General features: G+C 35.5%; 1 pseudogene; it reads right to left on the bottom strand.

Moving 5' to 3' along the window:
• Positions 1-3,212: 3,212 nt before the first annotated feature.
• LOC118617015 lies at positions 3,213-23,309 on the bottom strand (annotated as a pseudogene).
• Between the last annotated feature and the right edge of the window lie 1,053 nt (positions 23,310-24,362).

The raw sequence follows: 24,362 nt of genomic DNA, 5'->3' as shown, positions 1-24,362 counted from the left end.
CTGTATAATTTGAGAAAGGATACTTATGGGCTTCAAGATTAATGTGGGTTTTCTTTACTAAAACACTGATTTTTAAAATGAGTTATTTCAATAAGAAACCAGATGTTTTTTGAGCCAGTAGAAGTCATCGTAATTTCTTTTTAGCAATGGTAATTTACTTTTTTATGTGTATACTTTATATAGACACACATTTAGAAACAGGTAAATTTTCCTTAGTTTGTGCATATGATTAAGGTAAAGAAATATATGCTTGAAAAAATAAAATGGGCAAAATTTGTGAAAACATTGGTAGAGATGTTTTTATTTCATTCATACAAGTTGGTATGGAAACACAATTCTATGTTTTATAGCTTCAGGTGTTGGCTAGGAAACTGGCTAGCAATTTTGATAAACTAATTTATTGTAATAGTGAAAAACTGTAGCTAGTCATACCATGTCCTTTAAGACATCACCTTTAATTATAATAATTTCCAAGCTAATTAGCACCAAGGTGAATGGTTTTCACCAAAACCAAAGACTACAACAAGAGTTAAAAAAATAAGAGAAAATGGGCTACAAAAACCTGCCTAGGTAATTTTTTTATAAGGCAGAACAATACACATAAAAGGAATAACCCTTTACAGACATGAATTGTGGCCATTCAAGTGTCATAGCAACTATATAGTTTTGACACGTGCATTCAAGTGTCTTTTATATGCGTGAAACTGGAGTTCTGCGGTTGTTCTCCCCAAACTTCTGAAACATCTTAAGATCTCTCTCTCTCCCCCCACCCCTCAAACTATACACATTGATCCCCTTCATCCCCATCTAAAGGAGCACTCTTTAAATCCTTGGTCTCAGTTCTTTCCACTGCTGAGCAATCCAGGGGCAGCCTTGATTTACATTCTTATCAAGGTATTTTAAACTAATAATTCTATTAAACACTTTTCCATTTCCCTACAGATTATTGCAGCTCCCTCAAGCTTTTCTCATTTTCTGCGTAAACTTGACACCACCTATCATTTCTAATACATTTCCAAAGCTTTTCTCTTTCTGTCCTTGTGTTATTGGGGAAAAAAGTGAAGTACAGATGTTTGGTTTATATATTGGAGGCATACATTTTCCTGGAGCACTTATCTAGTTGTTTTGACTTTGCAGCCAAAATTTTTATTAGCCTGAAGAATTATGATAAGTTGTTTGTATTTGGGGGGCAGGGGTTAAAAAATAAATTGTGTAAAAGCAGAAGAACCTCTTAATGGGCAAATGCCTCCACCATTTGATCAGGCAGTTTGGGTATGATATCAATTTTAAAGAACTTCACTCTGAATCACTGAGGGTTTGCTAAGCATAGTGGTGCCTCCACTATAAAGCCTTGTGTTTAAATGGATGTTTCTCATCAGCTTTCAAAGAACCTGGTGTCCGTTTACATTTTGCATCTTCAGGAAATGTAGAAAGAGAATTATTTGCTACTTAATATTTAAAAACTTTTACAGATATAACTAAGGCCATGGTTCTCAAATTTACTGTACATAAAAATCACCAAAATTTTGTTTGTGAATTGTTAGTTTAAATGCATTTCCAGATCCTTTCACTCAGGAATTCTCATTCTATAAGTGGGTAAATGCAATATCATTTCGAGGCTTTGCAGAATCTGGCCAATGAAATAGTAAATTCAGCGAAGAGAAAATCTATTAAACTGTTTCACTAATTTTTACTTTTGAATTGACAAGATAAAATAGTTGATAAAAATAATTCTTTAGATTCTTCTGGTACTTTCACTCTGGATTTTATGTGGTATTAGTGGTAGTATATTTTAAGACATTTGAACACACTTGACTAAACTTCACTACCACTGCACATTTTATAGCACAAATTTGTGGGAGCTATTTATTAATTAATTGCATTTCTGAATATAAGCTATGTACTTCAAACAAAATTTCAGCCTAATGCCTTGATTTAAAGCTTATGATTTGTATACAAATAAGGGACTTAAGACTCATCTGCAGTAGTATCAAAGCTTATAAAAGAGAGTTGAGTTGTCAGCATCGTGCATAAATATATTAGACGTTCTCTTAGGGACAAAGCAACAAGAATATTTAATTATTGCAAATTTGTGGGGGGTGCAGTGCATAATATATTATTTATTATGGCATTTCATGCTAGATTAAACAACATCAGACTAATGCCAATGCCATTTAGAAGCTAAAGAACAAAAATAGAATTCTGCAGAGGACAGAATATCATTATGGATCTTGTTTTATAACAAAACATTTACTTGCTCAAATTTTAGCTTTTCCTATACATATTTCCTTATAAAATAGCTAGATAAAATGTAGACTCCAATATAATATTTTGTTCTTTTATAATATGAATGAAACCCAAATGCCTAAAATTCATTTCAAAAATAAATATCTCTATAAAAACCTGGTTTCCAGAGTTTTCTATGTTATAGGGTTGTTTTTTCTACTTGTAGCAAAGGATAAATATAATATTTAGAGATATTTTTATTATTTGATTATTTAATGCGCCTTCCCCCCTTTTATAAAGAGGTTTTTTATTAACTTTGGCCCACAGTTGGTATTTCATATTATTTCTTGGTCCCAGGGCTCCGGGGTGAGACTGTCCCAGGAAGGGCCTCCTGGTGGGGGCCCCAGTGCAACACTTGGCAGGGGAAAGGAGATATGTACGGAAGGGAGGTCTCGTTTTGCCTCAACAACTCAAAACTCTATTGTCCTGTGCCTCAGTTTTCCTGATGGGCCTCTAGGAGGATTTTGAGAAAATTCTCTCCCTCACGATGTCTATAATATCTGGGTCTGTGGCCTGGCCCTCTCCCAGGGGACTTCCTTCCCAGCAGCCCCCTCCACCATCCCCACCCTATTACCAGGGGAAAAAATTACAGTTCATTTATTTTGTTAAAACTTCCTGAAATTTCTATGGGTACAGGAACTACAAATTGATCAGCAGAGAAAAGGGAAGAAGGGCAGAAGCGACAAGAAGCCATGTGGGGCCAGTTTCCCTCCCTGCACAGGTTGGCCCACAGCATGTAGGAAACTTGCCTCTTGGATGTGCCTGGCAGGGGCCCCACCCCACTTGCATCTCGATCTGTTCTTCACAGTCCCTCAGCTGGAAGCATTTGGACAGAAGACGAAAACACAGAAAAACCCGAAATCCCAGATGGGGTGATGATGTGGGGAGACACCCTTCAAGGGGGGGGGGCTCAGTAATCAGTGTCCTCACCTTGGAGCACTATTGCCCCCTGGGCCTTGTGGGCAGTACTTGGGGTTGTACATCTGCCGCCCAGGCCAAAGCTTGGCCACTCTGGTTGGTGCTCTGCATGTAGCCCATCTACAGAGACATGGAGGAGATGTCACCATTCTGGTCTCCAGTGTGGTGTCATAGATGTGCCTCTGGTCCCAGGACTGTCATGCCCACCTGACTGGAACACTTGTTGGTGTCCATTTGCAGGCTGACGGTTGAGTGGTCCATGGGTGGCAGGATGTGCTTCTTGGGGTTATACAGATACCTTCTCATGCCATAGGTCATCGTGCCTGAGTGGTTGGCACACTTTTTGGTGTCCATCTGGGGTCCAAAAACACACATGCTCCTTCTTCATGGTGACATCATTGAAGATATGCTCCTGCTTCTCCAAGGACTTGATGCCTATGCCCATGCACTCTGCAGCCCCTCTATGGTGGCCTTTCCTGCCAAAGCCAGGAGACACGCCTGTACCTGAGTCATGTGCCCACTCTTTAACAGGTCATTGGCCTGGACCAGGTCCACGGAGTTTGTGCAGTAGCTGACCATGGCCTTGATGAAATTGGGGAGGTATTCTAGCTGGTGCCAGTTTTATACGGAATGGTTGATCCTGGGGACTGAGCTCGGCTGCAGCTTATTCATGAGTGTGTACGAGATAACTCTATCCTTCAGCCCTTCTGGAAGTCGGGACTGATAGGCCTGCGAGTCCCTGGATCCAGCTACAGAGTTCCACCTCCTACTGAGTCATTTGGGCAGGAGCCAGTTCTTGACCTTGGCCTTACAAAGGCTGCTGGTTGAACTGCATAAAGCCCATGCCCACGGCCTGAGGGCCTGGCAGATGCAATGGCGGGGGCCCTTCTTATGTTATCATTTTTGCCATGCAGTTAAAGTATTCTTTATTTACCACAAGGATCAAACATAATTTTATTTACTAACTCACAATGTCTTCCATTAAAAAGTTTAAATACTGTTAGAAGCAGAAGACCTTAGACCCATGGAAATAAAGAATGATTTCAGAATGATACTACAGATATGTTATAAAATAGAAAAATTTCACACATTTACCATGACTTGTAGATTAGAAAAAGGTTATTTAACTGGCCTTATGCATTTTATAAGTGGTCTTAAATTATCACCACTCTTCGGGGCTCTGCTGCCCCTAACCCCCAACCCCACATAAGCAATACGAACAAAGAAGTCAGGGTGCTGCATATAGCAATGGAAAACGTGTGTGGAGATGAGGACAGACCAAAAATGTGGGGGAAAAAAGTGTCATAAGAGTACACAAGCATAATTACTTTTTACTTATTAGTACTATATCATAAATATTCATGTATATCTACATTATATATATATAGAGAGAGATGTGTGTATATATAGAGATAAAAAGAGATGAAATTCATACATTGGGGAGAGGCTTAGGGTTTTGAAAATTCTCATTAACAATGCTGGTGCTAATTATTGTATCAGGAAATATCCTATATTACAGGCAGTCTCTGTATTTTGACTGTGCTGACTGAATCTTAAGATGTTGAAAACTAGATAGCCTTTACTTTTGAATATCTGACTTTACTTTTCAACTGTACTTTATTCAAATAAAAGTTCTGAACATAAAAATCTGTGATGTGCGTTCAAATTTGAGATTCAGCAGAAGAGGATTATGTCCTAACATATAGAAAAGCATTTGATTTTTGTTGGTAATTGAAGAGCTTCAGGTTCTTCAGATACAGTGAGCAGAGAGAACAGTAAAGCTTTTAAATTTTAAAATCGTAAGCTAAAATATGTATTTACTTATTTTTTTTATTAGCTATTGCATATTGCACAGACTATTAAGACAAAATCAACATGGAAAATGACTAAATTTACTTGTCAAACTAGTTTGCAAATCCTGCCTTTTATTTCATTGTTGTTCATTCACACTGTACTCCAATTTCTCACAGTTCTGGAGGCTGAAAAGTCTAAGATTACGATGTTAACAAGATCTTAACTTGGACTTTTTGTCCTCCAGAAGTGTGAAAAATAAATATTCTTTGTTTAATTCTCCAGTCTGTGGGAATTTGTTGTAGTAGCCTGAGCTGACCGAGACGAGTAGCAAGGTGCTGCAGCCTCTGCCATACCGTTCCTCCGTGTGTTTTTATGTAAGTATAGGCTACACATACTAAAAGCAGTCTTTTTAGTTTAATAAAGAACAAGTCTTAAAGATATTCTAGTCCTATCCCAAATGGATTTTAAACCATTTCTTTCAGTATCATGTAATTTAAAATTAAGCCAGACTTTAGGGCAGTGAAACTATTGTGTAAATGCCATAATGGCGAATACATGTCATTACACATTTGTTAAAATTCATAGAATGTACAACACAGAGGAAGAACTGGTGTAAATTATTGGTTTTATTTAATAAAAATGTATCAGTATTGGTTTACCAATTGTAACAAATGTACCATACTGAGAAAGATATTAATGGGGCTGCTTGGTACATGGGAACTTTCTATACTTTACTCCCAGTTTTTTGGCAAGTTTACAACTACTTAAAAGTAAATTGCATTAATTAAGTAATAATTAAGCCAGGCAAGTGTTACTTATGACAAGTAGTAAAAGTCTATTTTAGTTGAAGATGTGATCCAGCAAGTAATCAATTTGATAACTTTTTCATGGTTCCTTCACTGGCATTATATTTCATTTCCATCCTGCTTATCTAAAACACATTTTATGGAGAAAGAAATACATGACTTGTTAAAATTTCCAGTGAATTGAGTAACTCATGACAACTGAAATATTAAAGAAAAGAGTGAAAAAATGAACTCAGGTTTAACATTTAAACTTCATTCTCCCTCCCTTCAAAATAGTGTTTTTAAGGGGAGTGGGCATTACTGAAGTGGTCAGAGCAAACAGTTTCTCTTCTGATTCTTTGGAAGTAAAAGATAGTAAGATAGTGACTATTTAACAACAATAGACCATGTAGGTTCTCCATCTATACTTTTCCTCAATATTATGGCTATGTTTGACCCAGACCCCTCATTTTAAAATCGTGCAGGCTCATTTTGAGAGAGAGAATGAGAAGGGTTAAAAAACAAAGAGTACAAAATTCCAAATAAGTACAATCAGCAATTTCATTGCCTGTTCAGCCTAGTATTTGGGTACTCATATTTTCACATTGTCAGACTGTCCTCACTCATGTGGACCAAGCATTCACTACGTAATACTGACCCTATGATGTGACTAAAACAAGGGACTAAAGATAGATGTCATTTAGTGATATGGACTATTTTTTGTGTTCTAGAATTCCAAATTTTAGGTATCACTTTTAGTCTTGAATAGTGAATGATAGACGCTTAAGCTAGAGGGAACGAAGACTCATTTTCCTCCTGTTCTTATACATGAATTTCCTCTATTATATCATGAAGACACCTCCTGGCATTACCAGCTTATTTTACAAGTGCATTGGATAATCACAAAACAATTTTAGAACCTATTTCAGAAATATGACTACAACTACAAGAACTGATAGAATGACAATGACAATAATCTGCCTTTTTAATAATTAAGTTTGGTATCTACTACACCAGTGTTTCTGAAACTTTGAGGTGCCTCAGAATCACCTGGAGAGCATTCAAACCTGGACTTCTGATAGTTTGCATCCACAGGCATTCTGATTCCATGGGTCAGGGGGGCTTATGAATTAATTTCTAGTGAGCTCACAGGGGGTGGATGTGCCTGTGCTTGAGAACCCCTGTGCTAAATCAAATCTTTTATAACAAATGCTGCCAAAACTCCGTGCATGAAAAGGTTTCACAGTGGGAAGGGGGCCCAGTTATGACCGTAGCTACATGCCAAGGTTTCATCCTGAGATCTTTTGAGAGGAAGGCAGTCTAAGAATGTCTACTTATTATTTAACATGTGTATACTGTATTCAATTTTTTTTGCAAACTTTGCTGCCCTGAAATAAAAATAACCCCTAATGCACACTCTTGATCTATGGATGAATCTACTTACCTATCTTTAAGATGGATATTATTTTCTGAGATATTTCTCCCAATCATTAATTTTTGAGATATATTTTAAATTTAGTTCTTCATGAAGAACTAAATGAAAGGTGGTACATGGGTGACATACTTTAATTTTCACGGGGAGTGTGTGAAGTAATGGTGATGCAGTTTATAAGGTCTCTATGTGTATGCCCTGTGGAAGGAAAATAACTTATAACCCAACTACTTCTCTTAGGGAAATATATACTGTGCTTTATGACAAAAACAGATATCTTTTTTTTTTCTTTAGGTTTTCAGTTGGAAATTGTCAGGAATAGATGAAAGCTAAGGCAATGTATTAAAAGACTGAAATAGAAAATCTTTGCACTTAGGTAAAGAGCCATCAAACATTTATTTTAAACACATCGCTAAGTGCTTACTTGAAATGAAAGAAAAGAAAAGAGAAAATTAAACTATTTGAAAAAGAGGAAGACTTAGATGGAGCTAATGAAATTTCTCTGTTTTCCTTCTATTTGTAGGAGCTGATGCTAATTGTACCTATGTTGTCTTATTATGAGTACTATATTTGGGTTTCACTTTTTTAAGAAACAAGGTAAATATTTTGGGGTAAGCCTGTGAACCATATGCCTCAAATAGTTTTGGACTTACAGAATCTCACTTGCTATACCAGTGATGATAGATGCAATTTTATTGGTGTTACTTAATTAGCAGAAGAATCAGAATTCATATATTGCTCACCCCAAATATAGTATGAATACCTATCAGTAGTTTGGGGCTTAATGATTAAAGCCATCTTAGACTCAAGGTGAAGAAGAAATGCTATATATGACTTTGAGAAAAGGTGAAACGCATGATCAGAGAATTTTAGGATGCAAGACAGGCAGAGTTGGAGAATACTGGGGAAGTGAGGTAGATTTTATCCCAGGGAGGTCTGTCTGCTTTCAGTCCATCCTCTATTGTTATATGCTCTTTGCTTTTTTTCTGATGTAAAAATGGAACATATGGCATTAAAAGTGATCATCAGTTATTGCTTATTGTTTTAATGTATTTCTGTATACAAGCGTTTCTATTTTTAAGTGTGTATGCAATATTTAGGAACTCATTTAAATATCATTTGTCATCTCTTCAACTTAATTATTCAACATGATAAATTAATTTATGCAGAAGAATCATGTTTTCAAAGCCCAAGAAGAATGAGAAACATTTACTCTCTTATGTTTCTTCTTAAATCGCATATTGATCACTAAAAATTACTCTTTGTGGTAAGTTTGCCATCTGTCCCACAAATGTGCATTCAAACTGATTGCCTAGACCTGATGGTCTTGCAGCTTTTTCTTTTCATTTCTAGTTAAGAATTTTTGAAATTCAGCACACTATTTGTGTTTTGCTGATATGATATTTTCAGTTGATCTACCATATTTACTCACATATTGGTTACCCTTGCATACTTGCTATATGTAGACTCTGTATAGGTTAATTTGAATAGAGTGGCTTACAAAGCAAGAAAGAAAAGGGCAGTGATTATGCAAGTAAATATGGCATGCAACTCCCTTTCTGTTTAAATTAGCATGGTGGCATTAGGTATCAAAACAAAGATTCATTAAATCTATCTCTTGACATTTTCTGTTGCTATTGTTATATATAAAAGAAGGGGAAGAAAAAAAATGGGAAGATTTGTTTGTACCTTACTTGTCACTGATAACTTCAGTATTTGTCTCCTTTGTTCTGTCCCTAATAGATTAACATTAGAGTACAATGCAAGTTTTTGTATGTACACATATATTTTACTTCCACATTTTAATTAAAAGTGTTATTTAATTATGTGTTATAGTCTGAGTATATAAATATAAGTGAACCCCACAAGGATTGTAATAATAATTGGTGATATTTTTAAAGTTTTGTCATTTGCTAAAAATCACTCTTAAAAACAAGAAACAAAATTATTATTATTTCTTAATGCCAGAATCAGGCTTAATAACTTGCAATGAAAGTAACACATTAATCTTTTAAAATACTTTCACATTATAGCTTACTTTCATGCTCACTTATGTTAATATTTAATAGAACTATTTATATACAAAGATTTTTACATATTTGTATACATTTTAGAGGAATGTGACTCAATAATGAATCTTAGCTCATGCCTCTTTGTAAACCAAAGATAGGAAAGAGAAATACAGTATCCAGATGGGCCAATCTAGAATAAGTAAAATCACTTCTGAGACTACGGAAGGACTCAACTACCCCTGGATCGAATGGTATTAGAACAAAATCATGACTCTGTAACAAGGATGTTACAGATATTTGGCTGTTGGATATTTGTCTCATTTAGCAACTCAATTTTTTCACTAAAATTATTCTACTTTCTGTCCTTGCCAGTGGCCTGAGACCGGCGCAGCCCCCCTAAAGTTGAACATGACGCAGTTCTCAGGGCTGTGCATTCTCAGTCTGAGTTCCATTTACTGAAGTTTAGATTTTGTATATGAATCTAATTACACTATAACCATTTACTTGTTTCTACATCAGCAGATTTGCGAAGTCTCAGATACTAATTTCTTTCCTAAAAACTTTTATTTTATTTTTATTTTGTTGAGAGTATTACAGAAGTTCCCCATCCCCCACCTCATTTGTCCCCCTCCACCTGGCTCATGATTCCCCACCCCCACCAGGCCTTTACAACATTATTGTCTATATCCCTGCAATCTGCATATATGCATATAAATTCTTTGGTTAATCTCTTCCCATCCTGCCCCCCCCCTCCCTCTGAGATCTCTGTCTGTTCCATGTTTCCATGCCTCTGGTTCTATTTTACTCATTTATTATGTTCATTAGATTCCACATATAAGTGAAATTATGGGATACTTGTCTTTCTCTGACTGGCTTATTTTGCTTAGTATAATAACCTCTAGATCCTTCCATGCTGTCTCAAAGGATAAGAGATGATTCTTTTTTTTTTTTTTTTTTTTTAACAGCTGCATGGTAGTCTATTGTGTATATGTACCACAACTTTTTTATCCACTCATCTACTGATGGACACTTAGGCTGATTCCAGGTCTTAGCAATTGTAAATAGTGCTGCTATGAACATAGGGGTGCATTTATTCTTTCTGATTGCTGTTTTAGAATTCATAGGGTATATTCCCAGAAGTGGAATCACACCTACCAGATTGGCTACCACCAATAAATCAACAAACAAGTTCTGGCAAGGATGTGCAGTAAAGGGGACTCTAGTACACTGCTGGTGGGAATGCAGACTGGTGCAACCATGGTGGAAAGCAATATGGAGAGTCCTCAAAAAATTAAAAATGGGCCCAGCCAGTGCGGCTCAGTGGATTGAGCATCATCACATAAACTGAGAGCTCCTGGTTTGATTCCAGGTCAGGGCACATGCCCAGGTTGTAGGCTAGATCTCCAGTAGGGGGCATGCAGGACACAGCTGATTGATATCTCTCTCTCTCTCTCTCATCAATGTTTTTATCTCTCTCTCTCTAAAAATCAATAAAAACATTAAAAATAAATAAATAAAAACAGAACTGCCATTTGACCCAGTGTTTCCACTTCTGAACACTTTTTACATGGTCTTCCCTATCAGATTCAACTCTTGTGTTTTATTCACATGAGTCTATGTTATCTGCCAGACTACTCTTCCAATTCTTTACTGCCCTATCCATTGTCACCCAATTTCTAATAGGAGTAAAATTTTCTTGCCCTTAGATTTAACTTTAAAGACACAAGGTAAGGAACTTATTAGTATTATGTATTAATGTGTGGAATACTGCTATAGGTTACCAGAGCACTGGAAAGATTTTTGTGAGAAATAGATTTTGTTTATTTAGCTATCTAAATTATCAAATAAATTAGGCACAGACATTTAAAATACTACCCATCAGAATTTCAAAAGTACATTCATAACATAACTGATTTGAGATTAAGATAATATTTATATTGCATTGTATTTGAAACCATATGGAGAGAGTAGACTCTAAAAAACAAAAATTCTATTTACAACCCCCCCCTTAAAAAAAACACATTTTGTTTAATCTTCATTTCAATACTTGGGTCTCCTTCTCTAACATTTTGACAAATAAGGAAGAAGAATGTTATTTTTATAAAGAAGATTGTAAAAGTGTTTCTAAATGTAAGGATAGATGAGAGTGTATAAATTTGGCAACTTTTAGCACATTAAATGCACTTTGGGATAAAATAGCTATTAATTAATGACGAAAGAGACTTAAAATGTTACAGAAAAAAGATAAGATCAAACATTTGTTTTTCTTTCTAATATATTTTTGATAGGTTTAAGAGAGAGAGAAAGGGAGTGGAAAAGAGAGATAGAAACATCAATGAGAAAGAAACATCAACATCAATCAGCTGCCTCCTATACACCCCCTACTGGGGATCAAGCCTGCTACACGGTCAAATGCCCCAACCAGAAATTGAACCTGTGTCCTCTTGGTGCATGGGTCAATGCTCAACCACTGAGCCACAATGACAGGGCAAAATCAGACATTTCTAGTAGACAAAAGCTGAATAAACATGTCAACCAAATCATGTGACACCAGATTGCTAACAATATGAAATGCCAGGGATGGGACAAAGTCATGGTATAACTAAGAGTTCTTTATAGAAACTGAACCAATAGGATATATGGAGAGCTATGTAGGAGGAGAACTATTATAGGAATTGCCTCACATAGTTATGGAGTCCAAAAAGTGCCACAAATGTGCCATTTACAAGTTGCAGAAGCAGGAAAGCCAATGGTGTAATTCAGTCTGTGTCTGAAAGTCTGAGAATCATGAGGCCAGGAAAAGATGGATAGCCTAGCTCAAACAAAGAGCAAATTTGCTCTTTCTCTGCCTTTTTGTTCTGTTCAGGCACTCAGTGAATTGGACAATGCCTGCTCACAAAGTGAGGGCGACCTTCTTTGCTTGGTATAGCAAATCAAATGCCCTTTTCTGCCAGAAACACTCTCATCGCAGCACTGGATACAGCGCCTTACCAGCTGTCTGGGCATCCCTTAGCTCAGTCAAGTTGACACATGAAATTAACCATCATAGTCATCCTACTATAAACATTGGTATAGTTATATTAGTTTTATTTTGTTTCTATGAATTTTTTTTTCCTGTTTAAAATGGACTGAGGATTGAAATAAAATATTTTTAAATTACTTCAGGTCGGTAAGGAAAGACTAAAATAGAGTTAAAGGAGCAAATATTAAGTTTGTGAAAAGTATCCTATAGAAGAGACTTAATTGGCCTGGTAAAATGGACTTAAATTACAGGAAAAAACACAACAAAACAAAAACAGATTACATTCCAAATGTTTTTAACTGTAACAGATATTTGGACAGCGTGGTGATATTGTTTGTTTGAACATTTGAATTTATTTTTAGGTAAAAAAGTTTTGGTAATGGTGTAGACATTAACAGGCTAGAACTGGGTTATTGAATCTACTCTTTTCCAGCAATGATCATTATAAAAATTTAGGGTTAGGGTTATAAATAAATATAAACGTACTTTATTTTTCTCTAACACCACACTACCTCCCAAATTCTTGCCTGTTTGAAAGGATTGGTGATTAACACAATTTTACCCAGATCCTCATGAATGAATGAATGAGGATGAGAATGTACGAAGATGGCTGATAGCACTTTTTCTAGGAGAAGATATATCCTGACAAGCTGTAAGACAAAGCTGAAATAAAGGGCTCGGCCCTCCTGCTACATATCCCAATCAGCATCCCTTTTTTTGGACTAGATCTGGCTTCCCGAGTAGTTTGAGACATGTGGTTTGTCTATTATTGAAAAAGAGTGTTGCCCAGCCAGTGTGGCTCAGTGGTTGAGCATCGACCCATGCACCAAGAGGTCACCAGTTTGATTCCCAGTCAGAGCACATGTCCAGGTTGTGGGTCCAATCCACAGTGGGGGGCATGCAGAAGGAGGCCAATCGATGTTCTCTCTCATTGATGTTTCTATCTCTCTCTCCCTGTCCCTTCCTTTCTCTCGAAAATCAATAAAGAAAGAAAAAGGGTGTTAAAGTGTCCTCTGAAATTCACATAGGAAAATTGGCTAATTGCAACAAATAATCTTAAATATATTCAAATGTGTAATCTCTCATGTTCTAACATTTTAAAATTGTCACTTTTGTGACTGAAGTTTATATAAAATATCACAAACTTTTGAAAATACACTCAATTTCATATAACATGTATTTGCCTACTATAGACTAGACTTGACATTACTATTTTGATAAAATTTTATTAAATGTTGGTTGATGTAGGACTCCATTTAATAAGAACCATTGCAAAGAGGACTAAAATAGAAAAAAAATGAAAAAGGACTTAATCTGGAAACCTTCCCCATAAAAGAAACACACATCTTATTAAGATATAAATATTAGAAATCACAAACATATTCTGTTTATTCAAAAACGCAGTTGGCATATTTCTCATCAGTACCTTTGCCCTTTGCCCCCCCTTTTCCATCATGCATACTTAAACCAATTAATTCTAAGTAGAAAAAGCAATGTAGGGTTCAAAAGAGAATGTTCAGCCATAAATTACCAGACCTAATTGTTCTCTCTCGGGTACAGTAATGGCTAGTTACAAGTGCTGAAACAAGTTGGTGTTTCTATCTTTTCCTCATGTCCTATTTTCCACTTTTTAAAGTCAACAAGTACAGGAGTAATGCAGTAATGATATCTCGATTTCAGAATTTCTTTTGAGAATGTTGTATAATAGGATTTTCCAGTAAGTTCTGCAGAGCAGAAAATGTCTGGGAAAAGATCCAGAACTTTCTTCTAGACCTGGAATATAACTATAAGAAAGAACTACATTAGCATTTTAGAATTATGAAAAAGTGAGAATCAAATCATGTTTTCAACTTGTGATTTTCTTCATAATTTTTCCTAGAATCATGTATTTTCTTTTTAATCTCGTTTTTTTTATTACAATACTTTAGCTTGCTTACTAAATTATTTCTAGGAGGAAAATGATGCATAAAACTGTTTCCACATGTATGATTACTGTATATATGTAAATTATGGTAGTCTCTAGCATCATTTTTAGTGGTCTCTAAAACAAAGAATCATTTATTAAGTTGTAATGTTACTTATATTTTAGAACTAAATAATAAAGATGTAGCTACCATTATTTGAGGGGAAATGGCAAAAATACATTTGAGAAATACAAAATAAAGAAGGTATAGCTAACTAAATAACAGGCTTACCAATTAAATTGCAGAGTAACTGTAAGCCAAAAATAGTAGCTTGTTTTAAGTCCAGGAATTTAGACTGTGGGTGCAATGTTGTAGCTGAATGTATTTTATGAGCCAAATTTGGTTAATTAGAAGGTCGAAGAGTAAAACTTAAAATGTCTGCCATTCTCTTCCCTGAAATGTTTTTACTCAGTTCTTGATTTTTGATGGGTTAAGCATCTGAGGCTTACCCTTTTCTTGAGAGTATAAAAAATAATAGCTGTCCAAACAATTTATTAATAGTCTGCAAGTCAACACTATATGTCATAATTCCTTTTATGAAAGTATTCTGAATCATCACTTTCTGAATTTATACTAAAATATTAGGAAATGACACAGCAAGTATTATTTGTATTTGAAATCCTTCATCTGGAATGTAACAGCTATATTATCAACACCCTCTTGTAAAGTGCTGTCTTCCAGCCATTTATGAAAGTCACAATAGTGCGAGCATTATCTCCAACAAATAATTAATTTCATGCCAAAACTTCAGTCATCATATTGAATCTGTTGAAATCTCCATGGATAAGAGATTGAAAACAAGTTCTTATTGTTGTAAATTACATTTTGCTTTGGTTAATTCTAAATTTAAGGAAATGATCATTTTTCAGTTCTTAGAGATGAAACACTGAAGCCTTTGTTTGGTACTTGGTGCATCTGTAACTCCAGTGGAATTGCCAGATTTGTGATGTAACATTAGAAACCACGAAGCAAGTTGTTTCTGTTCTGGTTAACTCAGGGACAGCTGTTGTATTATTTGAGCTATACCTAGGTACTTATTCTTGTTGTTATGCTCATAGTGCTATTCCATACATGATTGTCAAATAGTCTTCTACAACGTGTACCATTACGAATAATGTTGGGTATTTCACTATGAACCATTGGGTAATTTTTCACTTGAATTATAAAATTTGTATTGATCATAGGTGTGTATATAATTTATATTTAATTTGAAAAAATTAAAAGGCACATGGTAAAATAGTTCATAAAAATGTATAGTCCTACAATTCTTTTCTCTTTTTTTATTAAATTATTTTTGTTACAGATGTTTCTCCTTTTCCCCCATTGACACCCTCCTCCCGATACCATCACCCCATTTTCTTTTTTTTTAATTGTTTTTTCTTTATAGATTTTAGAGAGAGGGAGAGAGAGATAGAAACATCGATGAGAGAGAACATCGACTGGCCACCTTCTGCATGCCACCCACTGGGGATTTGGGCGTGTGCCCTGAGCGGGAATCAAACTCGTGATCTTTTGGTGCATGGGTTCATGCTCAACCACTGAGCCACACTGGTTGGACTAGTCCTATATTTCTATAGTCAGTAATGGCTACACAACTTTATCACCAAAAATAAGATGCAAAAATTAGAAAGAAAAAAAAAATCAACCTTACTAAAAGAATATACATTGTATACAATGAATCGAAAGGCGTTTTTGTGACAACCTGTATCTGTCACGCACTCCTGTTTTCTCTTGTCCTCATATAGTTTTTCCCTCACAAATTTTGCCTCTTTAAGTTACTTCAGTTATTGCTAATGTCAGAAACCACCTTAAAAGTCTAATTAGTTCAGTTCCCCTATTTGTTGAGTTGAAAGCATTTTTCAGGGACATTAATAGTAGTTAAATTCTTTGACCAATGCTTCAAACTCAGAGAAAATGATTGCTTTGGCTGAGAAATTTTAAGCTCCTGGTTTAATTGGCTCTCATTTGGCAGCAAAATACTTGAATTTTGAAATAATGTCATTTTCGAGTTAAACAAATGTTTCACTTTGGTATGGAGGTAGCATATTTATAACGAGAAGGTCCTAGATATGTGATCAGAGGACTGGGTTTGTAAACTGACTCTGTCATGTTTTAGTTCTATTGTATCGGAAAATACAGAATCCATTTATTATAAAAGATAACACTATCTCCTTCATAGTATTCTTTTATGATGCATTGATATAAAATATATCAGAAATAGTTTTATATATTGAGAAAATGTTATGTTTTTAATCTTATATACTTGATGAAAGCAACTGCATGATTGCAAACTATGTGGGCGGGGCCTTGGATGCAGTCTCTGCCTCAGTGAGTGTAGCACTAATGACTATGTCGTGTGTATTGATCCTATGTTGTTAAATACAAGTATTATACTTAGAGAAGCCACTTTAACAGTTTTTTGATACAAGTTTTTCCTCTATAAAGTGGAAAAAATGATTAAATGTATTTTTAATAGGAACTCAGAATTAAATATTTTTTATTACTTGCTTTATGTTAATGAACATATATTAAATGATCAGTGTGTAACAAACATTGAGATAATCACTGAAAATAAATGCAGAGATAAAATATATAGTTTTTACATTGACATTATAAAATGGGGAGATAGATATCAATTATACAAATATCTACAACAAAGATTGGAAAAATTACGTCTCATACATCAAATCTGGCCCATTGTTTTTTTCTGTAGGTCCTGAGAGGTAAAAAAAAAAAAAAAATTATACATTTTAAATGTAAATTTTAAGCAGAGTATTAACAGTTGCTCAATTTTGCCTGTATGCCCACAAAGCCTAAAATCTGGCTCTTTATAGGAAAAATTGGCTGAACTCGGATCTAGAATGATGATCAAAGTGAACAAAGTATGAATAGGTTGCTTTATAAGAGGAGTTAGACAAGAAACATCAGAATGAGTAGATGGTGGATCATGCAATATGAAAACTGTATACGGTTAACTACACAGGAATGTGTGAGTGAGAGAGAGAGAGAGAGAAAGGATGATGATGATGTTTAAGTATGAGGATAAGCATGGGCAAAGGCATAAAACTGAGAGTGAGAACAGGTCTAGAAAATTACAAGTAGCTCAGGAAGACTGGAGTACAAATTCCTCATGTCCCATCTGGGGGATTTTTTCCTGGTGCTAGCCAAATCCAGTAGTGGACAAAACAAAGAGACAATTATGATCATGCCTTTTGTTTTAGAAGAGATGCCCAGAAGGCTATAAAAAAAGGTAGGAGACTATTATTAAATCTAACAGAGAATTATAAATGAGCAGATGAAAGGGGAGAGGTACAAGGGGAGGGAGAGGGAAAGAGAGGGAGAGAAACTAGAGGGTAAGAGAGAAATGGTAGATTTAGAAGCAAGGATTGTTTGGCATTGTGCTATTGTGACAGTGAAAGAGGCTTGGTATAAACACGGCAGCTTTTCAGAGTACACATAAAGTAAAAAATAAGAGATCTTGAAGACGGACAATGTTATTAAGGATTCGGTCTATTAGTGGAGGTGAAGTAACTAGCTAAGATGGGTGATGTTTCTTCAACTATAAACTGGGGGATTATGTGATAACTTAATTAATAAGCTTATGGCGATTACATTATTGGATAATTTAAAGTGGTTTGAACTGTGTCTAATAAGTAGCAAGAACTAAACTAATATTAGCTATTATTACTTCATTGGACAAGTTGCAAAACCTGAATCTCATATTCCTGCTCTGTAAAATTACGATAATAACACTTATCTTTAGTGCTTTTAGGAAGGTATTTATAAAAAGCCTGTGTCACAAGATTTGTGTTTAATTACTGTAGCTAAATTAGTGATGCTTATTCTCATAGTTGAATGTTCTCTCTGCCTTTTCCCCCCAATAACACATGTGCACGTGCACGCACGCACACACACGCACATACACACACACACACATACACACGGTCCTGCCTAACTAACCCTCATACATCATTGACATTGTTGTATGTGTTGAGAGGAAGGAGTCAGTAGCAGTTTTAAAAACACTAAAACTACAAATATGTGACAGGGTGGTTGATATGGAAAGACCCTGAGGAGATAAAACAATTAATTTGGAGCCTTAACAAACTGAATAGAAGGGAATTGATGTCCAGTGATAGCAATCCATCTGTAAGAGCATGATGTTAAGTTTCTGTGCTAAACATTTGGATAGGGTATAGGTTCCAAGTTTGAGATCAGCACTAAAATTTTGGAGTGACTATTGAGTAGGAAAAAAAGAAAAGTAGTTTTGAGCTAGCTAAATGCACAGCTGAATTTAAAAGCTGTTGACTTATACTTAATTGAATAGTTTTTCTCAGCCATGCTCTCCTTGGCCTAAATGGATAAAGAGGTGAGGTTTTTCAGCACAGACTAGGAAGCAGGTTAGGTGAGGTGGAGTCCGTGTTGAAGTTGAGGGCGTTGCTGACCTATAAGATGACATAGTCTCTTGGTTGTAAGTAAAACACAATGCCTGGAAGGATTTTCTCTAAAATTGTAAAAATACAGGGTCAAGAGACTTTAAAGATTCTGTGAAGTTGAAGAACTTGGACATTGGCAATGAAGGAGGGAAAGACTTAGAGAAACTGGGCCTAAAAACTCATAATCAAAGATACCATTACACATATCAGATCTATTATAGATTGTGATGCATTCTAGGTACATCCATGGGAGTAACAGGCCTGTGTCTACAGGGAGGTGTAGTGGATGGTGTGTACAGAGTCAGTGGAAGCCACAGAGCGTGACTTGAAGATTGTTGACTGAGGGACTTGCATTTTGGAAAAGTACCCAAGAATTTCTTCAGAAATGAATAGTTTAATGTTTTTAAATAGAAACTTGAAGTGAGTCCCCCTAACCCCAAATTGTGGGAATAATTTGAATAGTTGAACTCTGCAGTTATTTTCCTATGTGGATAAACAGGTGAGGTTATACATCATTCACACTGTTGTGTGTGCTGAGACGAGGGAGTCAGTAGCAGTTGTAAAAACAGTAAAACTGCAAATATGTGACAGGGTAGTTGATGTTAACTAAAAGTTTATGATAATTTATTCCAATAATATATTGGAATTAGATTTTTCATTTTATGCATAGGAGGAAAAGATGAAAACTATTTAGACTAGTAGTATCAGAATGTTAGTGTACATAAAACAACACTAATGCTGAAAATATATATTCCAGACCAAAGTGCATTTTATTAAAAAAATAAAAAGCATTCCTCACAGTAATTAATAAGTTTTACAAATAGATCTATAAAATACAAACTAAGTTCTGAAATCTCTAGTACCTGAATATTTTCATGAATGTGTTTAAGGTCATAGTCATCTCATATTTAGCACTTTTTTGAAACTAGATCAGGAAGAAAATTTATTATGCTCCAATCATAAATAAACATTATTTATTTGAGAGAAAAAAAAAAACAGAACAAAAAAATTGTGAACATCCACAATAAATACTTAAAGTGATGCATTTCATTCTGTTGAGTTACAAGTATTTGAATTCATTTCATCTATGTATTCATTTTCATTCTATTTCACACAAGGAATAAATGGATGTGAGTGCGGGTGTGTGTATGTGTTCCTATTCCAAACAGGCTGCTAGAATTACTTTTTTTTTTCTCCTGTGGTTGGAGAAAGAACTCAGTTAGGAAACCATTATGGATTGCCTCATTAGAGGATTCCTGAAATTGCTTACTTGTCACTACCCGCCTGGAAAGCAATCTCTTGCTCCTTTGCCAGAGCACGGGAGAAGTGGGGGTTATTGAACCCTCTGTCATGCAAGGAGCTGGCAAATAAAGATAGGTTATACTGAGTGAAATCACAAAACTCCATTGTGCAGATGAATTCTGATTTGCATATTGCCCCATAGACCTAGAGAATGAAATTGTTTGTTTTTCAATTATAGGTTATATAAAAATATGGCTAGACTGACAATCAGTTTTTCTTTGAATATTGCTTTAGAGCTACAAGTTTAACTATTTCTCTGTGAATTGCATTATTTTGAATGGATCAAAAGAGAACTTTACCAGAAATGATGCTTCAAATCATACTAATAAAAATACATCACAGCACTCAGAGATTACAATTTGAAGAGGATCTAATTCATTCTCTGGCTGGGATCAAAATTATTCTTTGGAACTTTGGGTCCAGGTCACATCTCTTAGCTCTCTCTGCATTTCTAGTTCCTATTGTAGTTCCTGACATCTGTAGATAATCAATAAAGTTTTATTTAATAAATGATGTATATATCAATTTATTTATTAACTTTTCTAAATCTATTGTTTCTACATTTTTAGTGGGTTCACAGCTATGCATTTTTCCTAATATCTTCTTCAATTTTAGAGAATTTTCTTATTCTTTTCAGCAGAAAGAAATAACTCAATAATTTTTATTTTATTATTTTTAAAACATTTTTATTTATTTTTTAATACAGTTGACATACAATATTATATTAGTTTCAGGTGTACACTCCAGTGATTAGACATTATATAACTTACTAAGTGATAATCTTGATAAATCTTCTACTCATCTGACACCATACATAGTTATTAAAATATTATTGACTATATTCCCTATGCTATCTTTTACAACCCTGTGACTATTCTCTGACTTCTAAATTTCTTTACCTTTTTCATTCATATCTCCACTCTCCCTCCCATCTGGCAACAGTCAACATATTCTCTGTATCTGTGAGTCTGTTCTTGTTCTGCTTGTTCATTTATTATGATTTTTTGATTTGATTGTTGATAGATATATATTTAGTGCCATTTTATTGCTCATATTTTTAATCTTTTTTAACTTCTTCTTCTTAAAGAAGACCCTTTAACATTTCATGCAACACTGGTTTGGTAGTAATGACTCCTTTAGCTTTTTCTTATCTAAGAAGCTCTTTATTTACCCTTCAATTCTACATGATAGCTTTGCTGGGTAGAGTAATTTTGGTTGTAGGTCCTTGCTTTTCATCACTTTAATTATATCTTGCCACTCCCTTTTGACCTGAAAAGTTTCTGTTGAGAAATTAGCTGACAGTTTTATAGGAGTGCCCTTGTAGGTAACTAATGCTTTTCTCTTGCTGCTTTTAAGATTATTTGTCTTTAACCTTTTGCATTTTAATAATAATATGTCTTGGTGTGGGCCTCTTTGGATTATCTTGTTTGGGACTCTATGCACTTCTAAACTTGTATGTCTATATTCTTCATGAATTAAGGGAAGTTTGCTGTCATTTTTTTCAAATAAGTTTTCAGTTTCTTGCTTTCTCTCTTCTCTCTCTTAACACCCACATGATGCAAATGTTGGTATGCTTGAAGTTGTCCCAGAGGTCCCTTACACAATCTTCATATTTTTGGATTATTTTTTTCTTTGTGCTCTTCTGAGTAGGTGTATTTTGCTTCCTTTTATTACAAATAGCTGATTTGGTTCTTGGAGTCATCTACTCTACTGTTGTTTCCCTGTAAATTATTCTTTATTTCAGTTAGCATATCCTTCACTTCTAACTAATTTTTTTTTTTATAGTTTCTATATCCTTTTTATGCTATTGATGTTATCAGTAAGTTCCTTGAGCACCCTTATAAATATTGTTTTGGACTCTGCACCTGGTAGATTTTTTGTCTCCATTTTGTTTAATTTTTTTTCTGGAGTTATGTTTTGTTATTTCATTTGGAATCTGTTTATCTCCACATTTTGGCTGCTTCCCTATGTTTATTTTTATATATTAGGTAGAGCTTCTATATCTTCTGGACTTGGTAGTATGGTCTGGTGTAACAGGTGTCCTATAGGGCCCAGTGTTATAGCCTACCCTGTTACCCAAACTGGACACTCCAGGTGCATTCCTGTGTGTGCTGTGTGCACAATCCTGTTGCAGCTAAGCCTTGATTGTTGTTGGCATCACTTGGAGGTACTGATTCCTAGGTCAATATGTCTGTGAGGACTGGCTGTGACTACAGTGAAGGAGCTGCTATGTAGTATAGGTGTTGACTGTTTAGAGCAGGATGTGCTTCCATGGGGCTTTGGTGCTCACTGATTTTGCCCCTTGACTGTGTTACTCGTGGAGGTGGTAAGGTTATAATGTGGGGTGGTCTGAATCTGTCCACCAGATGCACTGGCTCTGGGGCTTCTCGGGAGATACAAAGTCAGCCACTGCCTGTGCCCTGCTTAGGGCCACCTAAGATGGGCTACAGAGAAATCTGCAGAAGGCTGCTACTTGTGTGGGGTTTGGAGGTATCTAAGAAAAGCCAAGCTGTGAACCAAGGTAGGCAGCAGCTAGTTCCAGGTCTGGGGCCACTTAGCAAATGTAGGAGGTACACAGAGGTCAAATACTGCTTGTTTCGAAGATTTTAAGAAAGTCCAAAGCATGAGGCAAGAGAGGCTAGTTTATGGAAAAGCTATTAGAAATGTCTTGGATTGGCCCACAAGTTGGGTGGGGCAGGGTCTTGGGGAATCACCATGGAGGGGTGAACAGTGTGAACCAGGTTGATTGAGAGTCAGATATGGTGCCTGCCTGTCAATTCTGTGTCGGGTGGTCTCAGAAAAGGAATAGTGACCTCTGCCAGCACTTTTGCTTAGGAGAAAGCTGCCTCCTCAGCTCTTACCCTAAAGCCAGACAGTCAGTTTTTTCCATGTGTTCCTGACACCTTTTGAGCTGCTGCCCCAGTGCTGGAGCTCAGAGGGAGTGAGTACAAACAAGTGTGGGCACAGGCCCTTTAAGAGGAACTTGCTGAGACTACAGCTGCCTTCTGTCTCATTCAGCTATACTCTGCAGTTTTTTACAGGCAGAAGTTATGGAGATTTCTCTTTCTGGCCCTGGAACCTGGTGCTTGGGTGGGGGGGGGGCGTCTGGTGTGTGGCTGGGACCCCTTGCTCCTCAGGGGGGACCTCCACAGCCTAGATATCCCTCATGACTTTTTTCCAGGACCAGCCCATCCTTCATCTGTGCCCCTCTTCCCAGTCTCAACATGGCTTTTTATTTGTAAAACTTTCATTGAACCAGAATTCAGGTGGTTCTGAATGATGGTTCTTTTTGTAGTTTAGTTGTAATTTTGATGTAGTTATGGGAGGATTCGGGTAACACGTTTACCTTTGCTGCCATCTTGACCAGAAGTCTACTTTTTATATTCTTAAAGGTTTTCACTAACTGCTGTTCTTTCATCTGCTAATATAATGGTGTGATTTAATTTTTACTTAGATTTTAATTTCTTAATTTTGTAATTTCTGTTATGCTTCCCTTAATCATGCTTAACATTTTAATATTTACTTTGTTTTTAAAACTGGAAGACCTCCAAATTAAATACATAGTGGTACAACCAATTAACTATTATGAAAAATATGTGTCAAAGTTAAGGTTTTTTCTCATAAATTTGGTATAATCATACATTTATTCACTCATTCATTCATTCAACAAATAAGAGCCTCTTATGTTTTAGAAACTATTGTATACATTAGGAATACAGCTATGGAAAAACAAAGTATTGCTTTATTTATAATATTATCTGCAGTTTGAATCTACATTCCCATGAGGATTATTGACCACCCAAATTATATATAATTGTCTTGTTTTGATTCTGTACAGTGTCTCTTGTTTTGTCTGCTTATTTTAACGAAACTTCATTCTATGCATTTCTGATACTATCTAAAGTTAAAGGTTATTTTGTAGTCTAACCTTAACAGTAGCTTTTGAGATTCTAACCACTCTATTTAATTCAGTATTATCTAACAACAAAAATAAAACTACTGAGCCATGATCCCTTAATGCCTAAATTACTTGCTCATGTTAATGTGTCCCATTTAAGAGTTAAGTGAAATCTTATTGTCTTGCTGAATCTATCTCATTGCCACCTGTGGTATTTTCTATCCACTTAGGAGTAGAGATATTATGCAGTGGAGATATTAAAATATACTAGATTATAATGGATGTTTTTAACTAGTCAGTAACATACATTTAGGGATCATGTACAAGCCTAGATTTTATCATTTTATTTCTCAGGTCTTGTTCTCAATGAGTTATTCAAAGAATAGTTGACAGCTCAGCATATTTACTGTCCATATTATTTCTTCAGTATTCTATCCTTATGCCATTCTTACTTATGATTTTCAGTTTTCAAGCATGCTCTTTGTCCTGAAAAGCTGGAGCTTCAGGGTCACA

This window comes from Molossus molossus, unplaced genomic scaffold (genome assembly GCF_014108415.1).
Source record: "Molossus molossus isolate mMolMol1 unplaced genomic scaffold, mMolMol1.p scaffold_m16_p_5, whole genome shotgun sequence".
Taxonomy (NCBI): Eukaryota; Metazoa; Chordata; class Mammalia; order Chiroptera; family Molossidae; genus Molossus; species Molossus molossus.
The sequence above is the reverse complement of the archived record's forward strand: the minus strand, read 5'-3'. Positions and strand labels throughout refer to the sequence as shown.